The sequence below is a fragment of the Centropristis striata genome, chromosome 7 (genome assembly GCF_030273125.1).
Source record: "Centropristis striata isolate RG_2023a ecotype Rhode Island chromosome 7, C.striata_1.0, whole genome shotgun sequence".
NCBI lineage: Eukaryota > Metazoa > Chordata > Actinopteri > Perciformes > Serranidae > Centropristis > Centropristis striata.
In genome coordinates this window covers 3,558,319-3,567,920 of record NC_081523.1, presented here as the reverse complement: position 1 = coordinate 3,567,920, position 9,602 = coordinate 3,558,319, and the positions used below count along the sequence as shown (strand labels likewise).

The window sequence follows — 9,602 nt, the reverse complement described above, 5'->3', positions numbered from 1 at the left end:
CTGATTCATCATGTTCTTTGTTTATGATGGTGGTGGGGTGTTTTGTCAAATTCCAGTTAGTTCCTTTACACGTGACAATCATAAATGTGGAGGTAGATTTTTTTTTTTTTTTTTACATCTAATAACTATTGAATTGATATTTACTGAATATTTGGTGATTTTGTTTTGTATCTACTTAAATTGCTGCTGTGAAATTACTCCATGACAAGTGAAAGTCCTGCATTCATAACCTTAAAAAATTATAAAATGTACTTAAAGTATCAACAGTAAACAGTAAAAGTGCTCGTTATGTAGATTGGACCCACTCAGATGGTTATTTATATTCCAAATATATTATTGGATTATGATTCCTGATTATTGTCCAAAACATCAGGCAGTGTGTCAGGAGGACATAGAGATTTTCACTGATACAGTACTACAACTTTTTGTTCTTTTACAGATTCTGCAGTGTTGATTTGGTTACCAAGGTGACAGAAATGTTTTGCTTATTGTCTGTACAGTCTGTAATTAATTATTCAAAGTGGTTTTCATGGAGGTTTGTTCTTAAATTTCTTGGGATGTCTTTTTTTTCATCTACTTACTATTGAAGTGATGTCAACTGAATATTTTGTGATTTTGTTTTGTATCTACTGAAATTGAGGCTTTATCTATTTTCTAATAAAGGACATTTTGATTCACAGAAAATGAATTTGTATGAAATATTTCAGGTGATAAAATGTGTGAATTAGTTTAATAAGAAGCCTGTTGTTTTTACTCAGTTAATCACAGATTAATATGAGCCAGTTAAGAAAAAGGTGGCCTTGATCTTGTAGCGCTCTTCCTCCATCCTTGTCACCTCCGCCACCACCATCTCCTTCGTCTCTTGGCGATCGGCCTTGGACCAGAACCGTGGCGCTTCTCCCCACCCGAGGCCTGCTCTTCCTGCCTGGACTCTGCCGACAATCTCTTGATGTTGCAGACGACTGATGGCTTGATCGACCTCAGTTTGTGCGTTCCACTTCCTGCCTGTCGGAATCTTGATGTTCACGTTCCTAATGGTCAGGTCAGTGGACTCTCTCAACTCCAGAATGAGCCTGGTCTTTTCCTGCTTATAGCCCAAACTGAAGAATCGCAGCAGCAGCTGGAGGGTGTTCCTTCTGAAGGCACTGTAGTAGGCCCAATCACTTTCTGATGAATGAGTTGGCTTTTCCATCCATCTTACTTGTGGTGGACGAGGGAACATCACTCATTTTCAGCGGCCACATCACCCTCCTGTAGAGTGTAAATTGGTAGCACCAGACCTTATTCTTCCCCGGGAGTTGGCTTTGGTCAACCTTTGCCAGGCCTTCTGAGAGCTGTTTCAACACGGTTCTCCCCATCTGTTTGTCCAAAAGCTCTGCCGTTTACTGCCTCCCCAGGCTTTTAATGGGTTGCTCAGAAAGGAGTGGGATTTTCTCACCTCCTATGACAAAGATGGTGCTGTCATTTCTGACTCCTCTTCTGAGAGACAGGCTCCGTGATTTTTCTGGCGTCATCTTCATCTGAGCCCACAACATCAGCTCATCCATCCTTTTCAGCAGTCTTGATGTACATGCTGCTGTCTGAAGGAGACTGGTGACGTCGTCTATATATGTCCCCAGTGGGGGTAGTCTCTGCCCGGTTGGTAGTTTGATCCCTCCAACTATCTGTCTTGCACCAATGAGGATTACCTCAAAGGCTGCCACGAACAGGATGGGAGAGATGGCACACCCCATAGCAATTCCTACCTCTAGTGGCTGCCAGCTGGTGGTGAAATCTTGGAGGGCAAAGCACATCTGTAGGTCATTGAAGTAGGATGCAACCATGTTCTTGATGCAGGAGGGCATGTGGAAGAACTCCATGGCAGAGCTGATCAGCTCGTGTGGGACTCATCCATATGCATTAGCAAGATCGAGCCAAACGACGTGGAGGTCTGTCTTCTCCTGCTTGGCCTTCTGGACCTGGTCCCAGATCATTGTTGCATGCTCAACGCACCCTGGAGAGCCTGGGTTTCCCGCCTTCTGGCAGTTGGTGTCTATGTAGCCGTTCTCAAGCAGGTAGGTGGTCATCCTGGTGGAGAAGAAGATTTTTCCTTCTACATTCAGCAGGGCGATGTTTCTGAACTGGCCGATGCCTTTGGAGTTTGCTTCCTTTGGGATGAAGACCACTACAGCCCTTTGCCATTCAGATGGAATGAGTTGCTTTTTCCAGGCAGCTCTCATAAGGTACCATAGCACCTTTAGCACATTGAGGCAGTTCTTATATAGCTTGTACAGGACTCCTACAAGCTATACAAGAAATTGCTCTTTGACATGCTGTTCCAGTTGCTCCCTGGTGGTTTCAAGCTTCCCAATCTTCTTCTCCTCCAGCAGCTGTCTGGCGTGTCCAAAGGGGTCTTTGAAGAAGCTGGCTCGTTCTTTTTGTTTCCATTTGCTATGCTTGCGAATACGTTCAGCTCTTCAAAGCCTGGACAGTCTTTGCCTCACCTCCTCCCACAGAGTTTTCTTCTTACGGAGTGTTTTTATGGAGTTTCTGGCGCCTTCGTACTAGATGGTCAATCTCCTTTTCTCTCCTTCCCTTCTCTCTTTGGGTTGTCCTCTGGTTGGAGGTCACCTTGCCAACCCTGTCCTTGCAGACCTGGTATAGGATGTCACTAATCTGATTGAGCTTGGTTTCCACCCCTCCTCACAATGATTCGTCCAGTGTCTTGATCAGGTCGTTGTCCAGTGTTTGCCATGCTTCTGCTTCGCTTGACTTTGGCCAATTGAGTTTGCTCCTTCTAGTTGGGTTCTTGGTCTCTGCTTTTGACTCTGTCCTGTGTAAGTTGGTGGCGACTGGCTCTTGGTGCTCACATAGGGGCTCGTCCCCCACCTGTGGGCCCTCTTCCTCTTTGCTGTTTTGCCATATGCAACATTGGGTCCATTGCTCTGTGGTTTTCGACCTGGCTTTCGGTCCCTCATGTCTCACCTGGTGCGGCAGTGCAAGGTTGCTGTTGGCCCTTCTGACCACCCTTTCGCTTCTCCTGGTGGATTCGCAACCCCTTGAATGTGGTCACTTTCTCCCATCCGCATCCACACTTCCGGAGGATCTTCTCCTCATTTCCTGGAGTTCTGGTGTTTGTCTCGTTGTCCGCTTCCATTGCTGTCATTACCGAGTTGTCCATCCTGTTAGTCCCATCTTTCATTCCGCCTCTCGGAGGGCCTTTGGGTTGTTTTCTCTTAGGGTTCTTTGTAGTTAGTTTGGGTGTGCCTCCTCTGTGGTACTAGTGGGTTGGGTAACTAGCCGCAGACTCCCAGTGCGGTCTTTCACTGCTGTCATCCAGTCTTTCCTGGCTGTCCTCCAGTCTTCCCTGGACTCCAACTGCTCTGTTCACACTATGTCAGGGCGGAGAGATGTAATAGTTATCTCGACTGGGAAACGGAGCTGCCTGTCGAGGTCCAATCTCATGTTCCGCTCCTGATCGGGGGAAAACAGCCTAGCTGTTTCTTTTGGCCTGATGTTTCTTCTCCCCCCACCTTCTGTGATGAAACCATAGTTCTCTGCTGGTGGTACCCTCTTGCTGCCCAGTCGACAGCGCTCCAGCACCTCTGCCAGCTTCCCCAGGACCTGGTCGTGGCGCCATCTAATATCATCAGGAATAATAATAATAATAAAAAAAGGAATATAACAGTCACCTCTGACAGAGCCTCGAGTAACACGCTCAAGGCTGTTTCTTTGGCTGATGAACTCTTGCAGAGGATCTGGAGCCAATCTATTCAGTACTTTATAGGTCAGTTTGAAGTCTGCAAATGTTTGAAGACTGTCCCAATTTAAAATACAGGATTGTTTTTTAAATTGCACAGTGATGATAGTGCCTAGGTTTTCTATCCATAACTTTAATTGCTTGTTTTAAGATTTCCAATGTTTTTTTTAACTCTGACCAGCCTGGGACCAGCTGGTTAGGCAATAGTTAAAGTGGCTAAAAATCATCGAATGCGAATACATTTTTGCGGCTTCAGTTGGCATTTCATTTTGAGTTGCACGAATTTGCAAGATTAAACTTGATTTTTTTTACACAATTTGCCAATATGGGCTTTAAAAGAAAGCTCTGAATCTATTATTGTCCCAAGATATTTATATTGGCTGACAATTTGTATTCTCCCCCGACCTTCTGTGATGAAACCATAGTTCTCTGCTGGTGGTACCCTCTTGCTGCCCAGTCGACAGCGCTCCAGCACCTCTGCCAGCTTCCCCAGGACCTGGTCGTGGCGCCATCTATAGCGTCCCTGGGAGAGCGTGATCTTACAGCCCGACTAGATGTGCTGGAGGTTTGTGTTAGGGGAGTTCCAGAGTGTGCAGCATTCCTCACTCCTGAACCGCTGGTGAAGGTTCTGAGGACATGGAAGCGTGTCATATGTTCAGCAGATGAGGAAGCTGAGCCTTGCCTGCGGGATCTTCCGGAGGTCTGTCCAACTGATGTTTCCGTTGGCGACTCCCTCCCAGGTTGTCCAGCTTCCTTGTCGGCCCTGCGACACGGCCTTGGTGGTGTAGCGCTCTTCCTCCATCCTTGTCACCTCCGCCACCACCATCTCCTTCCTCTCTTGGACCAGAACCGTGGAGCTTCTCCCCACCCGAGGCCTGCTCTTTCTGCCTGGACTCTGCCGACGATCTCTTGATGTTGCAGGCGACTGATGGCTTGATCGACCTCAGTTTGGGCGTTCCACTTCCTGCCTGTCGGAATCTTGATGTCCACGTTCCTAATGGTCAGGTCAGTGGACTCTCTCAACTCCAGAATGAGCCTGGTCTTTAATATAGTGTTAATATGTGGTTTAATTTACAAAAAAAATGCATAACCATTTGAAACTGATCAAGTGCTTCATGTTAAATCTTCACCTGATATGTAACTCACAATAACTAATAAGTGACTCTGGGACAGAGCAAAGACTCTTGTGCTGTTTTGTTTTAAAGCATTAAAGATAAAGTGCAACACTTTTTTTCTTTTTCACATATTAACAAATTTAAAGAATAAAAATATGAAAAAGAATAAAAATATGAAAGACCGAAACTGAAAAAAAAAAAAAAAAAAAAAAACTTGATAAAAAACTAATATGTCAAACATATTGAAAATAAATAGAGGCATTAATTAGGTGATAAAATGTGACATAATGTGATATTTGTTGTCACTGACTTCTTCATTTATTTACCTTTGTTTTCATTCTACTTTTTATTAACTTTCATGTTAAATTGTTCTTCCATTTATTTATGATTAAATATTTAAAAATTTATTTATTTATTATTGGTTATGTCACCAAACTTATTTACTTTTGTATTTTTTCTTCATACTTTAATATATATATATTACACTTCAATAACTTTATTGTATATTTGTTATTCATTATTAGAAGTCATTCAAAGTCATGGGGTAAATTCTTCAAAGCTTAAAATAAATAAATACAATAATAAATACATTTAAAAAAAAATAGACTACATATAATAAAAAATAATACATTCTTTTTTTAAATAAATAAAACACAGATAGGAAAGCAGATTATTTGGGGAATTAATATAAAGGCAAATAAATGAAGGTGTAAATTAAAACATAAATATCAATGTATGTCACATGTTTTCACTCTAGTTTTTTAACAGGTAGTCTAATAATTCTAAATCATTTCAGGTGGAAAGTTGCTGTTAAATCTGTTAATTGATCCAATATCACCATCTGCTGGGGGAAAAAAAGAAATATAAACTGTCAGTTACTGAGAAAGGAAAGTGAAACTTATTATTTCTACATTGCTGACACGGAGCTGAGACGCCATTACAGGCTGAAGGATATTAAACACAAATCAGAAGGATTGTAACCTGAAATTCAAAGGGACACACATTTGGTGAGTCTTGCTGTTAAAGGATAATTCACATATCTGAGAAAATGGCTGAGAAATTTGCTCGTGTGGAAGGTTACCTGAGCTGCCATGTGTGTTCAGAGACGTTCAGAGATCCTGTGTCTCTGAGCTGCAACCACAGCTTCTGTTCAAGCTGCCTGAAGAAATTCTGGGAACAAACTAAAAACAAAAACTGTCCCATTTGTAAAACAAAGTCCTTAATTGATGAACCAGCTGTAAACCTTTCACTGAAGGATCTGGCTGACTCCTTTGCTGAGAGACAGAAATCTGAATCATCTGAGACAGAAAAAGAAGAAAAGAAAGAAGAGGTTGTGTGTGATAAACATCCAGAAGTCCCTTATTGGTTCTGTAAGGATGAAGACAAAGCTGTGTGTCCTGTCTGTGAGTTTTCTCTCCACCAGAGTCACAAAGTGGTTCCTATAGAACAAGCAGTCAGTGACCTGAAGGACCAGCTGAAATCTGACTTACAGTCTCTGCAGGACAAGAGGGACAAATACAAACAAGTGGAGGAAACATAAAATGAAGTGAGTCAACAGTCCAAGAAGCAGCTGTTGTCCACAGAGAGACAGATCAGAGCAGAGTTCAACAAGCTCCAGCAGTTCCTGAAAGAGGAAGAGGAGTCCAGACTGGCAGCTCTGAGGGAGGAAGAGGAGCAGAAGGGGAAGACTATCAGCAGAGAGATGAAGAGGATTCAGGAGCAGATCTCCTCTCTGTCAGACAGTATCTCTGCTGTTGAAGAAGAGCTGCAGAAACACAAGGTGCCATTCCTCAGCAGTTATAAAGCCACTCAGACCAGAGCCAGAGTCCAGTGCTCACTGTCAGATCCACAGCTGCTCTCAGGAGCGCTGATAGATGTGGCCAAACACCTGGGCAACCTGTCCTTCAGAGTCTGGGAGAAGATGAAGGAGAAGGTCCACTTCACTCCTCTCATTCTGGACCCAAACACTGCAGCCCGCTGTCTCTATCTGTCTGATGATCTGACCAGTGTGAGATATGGAGACACAAACCAGCAGCTTCCTGATAATCCAGAGAGAAACACTGAGTATGCAAATGTTCTGGGCTCTGAGGGCTTCAGCTCAGGGAAACACAGCTGGGAGGTGGAGGTGGGAGATCATCCTCACTGGAATATAGGTTTGGTTAAAGAGTCAGTTGACAGGAAGGGAGAGATCATTCATTCACCGAAATATGGAATCTGGTGGTTAACACATAAAAGTGGAGAATACACTAATGGAGATGGTGAGACTGTCAGAGTGAAGAAGAGTCTCCAGAGGATCAGAGTCCAGCTGGACTATGACAGGGGGGAGGTGTCCTTCTACGACCCTGAAGACAAAATGACTCACATCTACACTCACAGAGACACTTTCACTGAGAAACTCTTCCCATATTTCAATATTGGAAAGTCTGGTGATGCTAAAACTGCTGATATCAAAATCTGTCCAACAGATTTCTCTGTGCTGTTTAGAAACGGTGGTGAGGTTTAAGTGATTCATCATGTTCTTTGTTTATCATGGTGGTGGGTTGTTTTGTCAGTTCAGACAAATTCCAGTTAGTTCCTTTACACGTGACAATGATTAAATGTTGAAGTACATACATTTACTTTTCTTTTTTTACATCTTCTTACTATCGAACTGATTTGAACTGAATATTTGGTGTTTTTGTTTTGTATCTACTTAAATTGCTGCTGTTAAATTACTCCACAATAAAACCTTAAATTTGTAAAAGTATCAGCATCAAAATGTTCTTAAAGTATTTTTTTAAAAAGTACTCGTTGTGCAGAATGAACCCAATCAGATTGTTTTATATATTCTAAATATAGTATTGGATTATTATTATTGATTAATTTATGTGGGCCAGATTTGACTACCTAATATAGTGTTATTTGGTTTAATTTACAAACAAAAATCCATAATCATTTGAAATAGATCTTTTTTTTATGTTAGAAAAGTGTCTCTGAATGTATTATTATCAGTACATCAAAATTTTATCTTTCAAATCTCATGGTTATCATCAACACTGGTATGTTGCAACACCTCCAATATAAAGCACATTTTAAACATCAAGTAAGTAAGTAAATAAGTAAATAAATACAGATGCAATAGGCCGGAAATACAGTTAAAAAGATAAAAAATAATAAAAAAAGTTGATTTAATTTTATATTTCTCACTTGTGTATTTGTTTGTTTAGCTTTTATTTCAACTGCATGTTTATATTATTGTGTATATATATATATATGCATTATTGTATTTCAATTTGTACTGTATCTGTATATACAGTGTGAACACCACAATAACTATATTTCTGTTGATGAACATTTTGTTGTTTTGACTTCACACTTGCTTTGCTTTGTCTGTTTCCATGCCAATAAAGACACTTTGATTTGATTTAGACACATTTCATTTCACATTTCTTTATAAATAAATAAATAAACAAGTAGACATTAATACTGTTTATTATTTATATATATATTTTCCTGTTTGTTATTTAGACTTCACACATGCTTTGGCAGTGTTAACGTCTGTTTTACATGACAATAGAGCCACTTTTATTTGATTTGAGAGGAATGAGACAGACAGAGAGAGAGACAGAGAGGGAGAGAGAGTAATACTATGTTCTGTGTCACAACATTTCTGTAGTAAATAAAATTAAATAGCTTGGTAATACGATATGTGTATCAGTCAATTGTTGATCATTTAAATAGAGCAAAAACCCTAACCTTACCCACTGATCATCAAATCAAGAAAAAAAGACAAATAAATAGCTTAATAGCACTATATGTTCTTTATCACTCGATTGTTGATCATTAAAATTAAGTAAATAAATATCTAAGTTATACTATATGTTCAGTATCAGTCAATTGCTGATCATTTAAGGAATAAATGCATTAAATAAATGGCTAAATAATACTATGTTCTGTGTCAGTCAATTGCTGATCATTTAAATAAAGAATAAATAAAATGTAATAAATGGATAAATTGTGCTTTATGTTTAGTATCAGTCAAGCATTGATTAAATAAAGTTTAAAAAAATACAATTAAACAGCTTAATAACACTATATGTTCTGTATCATTCATCAATTGCTGATCATTAAAATAAATAGCTAAATTATACTTTATGTTCACTCAATTGTTGATCATTTAAGGAATTAATAAATAAAATGAATGGCTAAATAATACTATATGTGTTTTATATCAGTCACTTGCTGGTCATTTAATCTACATTGTTTTGGGACAGAGACAGATTTAAATTACTAAAATATGACAGATCGCAGCTGCCAAAATTAGTATAAATAACTCGATAAATGAACTAAAATGCCATTAATTGTACCAATAATATTACAAATAAACGGAGGCATTAATTAGTTGAGGTTTGTTAACATTAGAAACAGTCAGTAATCACATTTAAAAGATGGTTAAACTTTTCCCTCCTGCAGCTTCACCACATTATAAACTCTAAAAACAGCAGGTCAAAGGTTAAAAAACTAATAATTTAGAACTGTCTCCTGAACATATATATATATATATATATATATATATACATATGTATATATATACATATATATATACATATATATATATATATATATATATATATATATATATATATATATATATATATATATATATATATATATATATATTTCACTTTTAGACATCAGAAAAACAAATGCTGACTCAGTGTGTGAAGGCTGCACAGATGGAGAAGCATTTCCAACAAGACAGCTCTGTT

The 9,602-nt window shown here is 39.4% G+C and overlaps 1 pseudogene; it reads left to right on the top strand.

Annotated features, from left to right (window-relative positions):
- The first annotated feature begins 5,766 nt into the window (after positions 1-5,766).
- LOC131975352 (nuclear factor 7, brain-like) lies at positions 5,767-7,475 on the top strand (annotated as a pseudogene).
- The last annotated feature ends 2,127 nt before the right edge of the window (positions 7,476-9,602 follow it).